Here is a 3155-nt window from a genome sequence, read left to right as displayed (position 1 = left end):
TCCCGATAACTTCCTCGGGGGTCATTTGAGTGTATCTAGGATTACCACGAATTAATTGAACTTGAGTGGGGTTAAGAAAAATGAGAGATCTTAGAATAACCTTAACCACCTCGTGGTCGTCCCACTTCTTGCTCCCGAGGTTGCGTACTTGGTTCACCAAAGTCTTGAGCCGGTTGTACATGTCTTGTGGCTCCTCCCCTTGGCGAAGACGGAAGCGACCGAGCTCCCCCTCGATCGTTTCCCGCTTGGTGATCTTGGTGAGTTCATCACCTTCGTGTGCGGTCTTGAGTAGGTCCCAAATTTCCTTTGCATTCTTCAACCCTTGCACCTTGTTGTATTCCTCCTTACTTAGAGAGGCAAGGAGTATGGTTGTAGCTTGAGAGTTGAAGTGCTCGATTTGGGCCACCTCGTCCTCATCATAATCCTCATCCCCTACGGATGGCACATGTGCTCCAAACTCAACAACATTCCATATACTTTTGTGGAGTGAGGTTAGATGAAATTTCATTAAATCACTCCACCTAGCATAATCTTCACCGTCAAAGGTTGGCGGTTTGCCTAATGGAACGGAAAGTAATGGAGTATGTTTAGGAATGCGAGGGTAGCGTAGGGGGATCTTACTATACTTTTTGCGCTCTTGGTGCTTAGAAGTGACGGACGCCGCGTCGGAGCCGGAGGTGGATGTCGATGAAGAATCGGTCTCGTAGTAGACCACCTTCCTCATCCTTTTCTTCTTGTCCCCACTCCGATGCGGCTTGTGGGAAGAAGATTTTTCCTTCTTCTCTTTGTGGTGAGAAGAAGATTTCTTCTCCTTCCCTTTGTTGGAGGAGCTCTTCTTCTTCTCCTTCCTCTTGGTGCGGGACTCTTCCGATGAAGTGCTCCCGTGGCTTGTAGTGGGCTTTTCGCTGGTCTCCATCTCCTTCTTGGCGTGATCTCCCGACATTACTTCGAGCGGTTAGGCTCTAATGAAGCACCGGGCTTTGATACCAATTGATAGTCGCCTAGAGGGGGGTGAATAGGGCGAAACTGAAATTCTCAAAAATAATCACAACTACAAGCCGGGTTAGCGTTAGAAATATAAATGAGTCCGAGAGAGAGGGTGCAAAACAAATCGCTATCAAATAAAGAGTGTGACACGCGGATTTGTTTTACCGAGGTTCGGTTCTCGCAAACCTACTCCCCGTTGAGGAGGCCACAAAGGCCGGGTCTTTTTCAACCCTTTCCCTCTCTCAAACGGTCCCTCGGACCGAGTGAGCTTCTCCTTCTCAATCAAACGGGAACAAACTTCCCCGCAAGGACCACCACATAATTGGTGTCTCTTGCCTTGGTTACAATTGAGTTGTTTGCAAGAAAGAATGAAAGAAAGCACGATTGCAAAAGCCAAGCAACAAGAGCGACAAATAACACACGGATCACTTTCTCTCTCAAGTCACTAATCACTAATGATCTCTTTTCTCAATTGTGAAACTTGGAGAGATGGAGGTTTTAAATGTGTCTTGGAATGGATTGCTAGCTCTTGTATTGAATGTTGAAGGTTGGAATGCTTGGATGATGTGAATGGAGGTGGTTGGGGTGGTATTTATAGCCCCCAACCACCTCCTAGCCGTTGCTCCATTCTGCCGACCGCGGACGGTCCGCCCGCCTGGTCCGGACGGTCCGCGCCTGTAGATCAACGGCTGAAAATGCAACGGTCAGCAGTAACGGCTATATCAACGGCTATATTGCATTTAATGCGTCGTCAGATGTCAGATAAAGCCTGGCGCGGACGGTCCGGTCGTGCACCCCGGACGGTCCGCGCGGACGCTAAAATTCATTTTACCGAACCCGTCACCTTCGGGTTTTTCGGTTCCTCACCTACCGGACGGTCCGCGCCTGAGGCCGGACGGTCCGCGCGAGGTCCTAGACGGTCCGCTCTTCTCTTCCGGACGGTCCATAGTGCAGACTCAGATTTTTGCATTGTTTCTGTCCGAGGGTCATCCTGGTGGTGCGGACGGTCCGCCGCAAGGGCCCGGACGGTCCGCGCTTGGCCTGTTTTTTCCAAAAAGCTTCTCCTGTCCGGAATAATCTACGGTATTCCGGACAGTCGATTTAGTATGTTTGTAGATGAACCTTTGGCACCTGTAGAACGTATATTCTAGAGCAAACTAGTTAGTTCAATAATTTGTGTTGGGCAATTCAACCACCAAAATTATATAAGAACTAGGTGTAAGCCTAATTCCCTTTCAGCGGCGCGCCAAGTCGTTCGTCTTGTTGGGGGACGAGAAGGAGCTCTACCACCGCAGCCCCTTAGGCATCCTCCAGCGATGCATATCCATCACCGAAGGCCAGGAGCTCTTACAAGAAATACACTCGGGGGCTTGCGGTCACCACGCAGCGCCCCAAGCCCTTGTTGGAAACGCCTTCCGACAAGGTTTGTACTGGCCGACCACGGTGGCCGACGCCACTAGATTTGTACGCACCTGCCAAGGGTGTCAATTCTACGCAAGACAGACCCACCTGCCCGCTCAGGCTCTGCAGACAATACCCATCACCTGGTCGTTTGCTGTGTGGGGTCTGGACCTCGTCGGTCCCTTGCAGAAGGCACCCGGGGGCTACACGCACCTGCTGGTCGCCATCGACAAATTCTCCAAGTGGATCGAGGTCCGACCCCTAAACAGCATCAGGTCCGAACAGGCGGTGGCGTTCTTCACCAACATCATCCATCGCTTTGAGGTCCCGAACTCCATCATCACCGACAATGGCACCTAGTTCACCGGCAGAAAGTTCCTGGACTTCTGCGAGGATCACCACATCCGGGTGGACTGGGCCGTCGTGGCTCACCCCATGACGAATGGGCAAGTAGAGTGTGCCAACGGCATGATTCTGCAAGGACTCAAGCCGGGGATCTACAACGACCTCAACAAGTTCGGCAAGCAATGGATGAAGGAGCTCCCCTCGGTGGTCTGGAGTCTGAGGACAACGCCGAGCCGAGCCACGAGCTTCACACCATTCTTTCTAGTCTATGGGGACGAGGCCATCTTGCCCACAGACTTAGAATACGGTTCCCCGAGGGCGAGGGCCTACGACGACCAAAGCAATCGAACAAACCAAGAAGACTCACTGGACCGGCTGGAAGAGGCTCGGGACATGGCCTTACTACACCCGGCGCGGTATCA

The sequence above is a fragment of the Zea mays genome, chromosome 1, assembly GCF_902167145.1.
Source record: "Zea mays cultivar B73 chromosome 1, Zm-B73-REFERENCE-NAM-5.0, whole genome shotgun sequence".
NCBI classification, from domain to species: Eukaryota; Viridiplantae; Streptophyta; class Magnoliopsida; order Poales; family Poaceae; genus Zea; species Zea mays.
The sequence above is the reverse complement of the archived record's forward strand: the minus strand, read 5'-3'. Positions refer to the sequence as shown.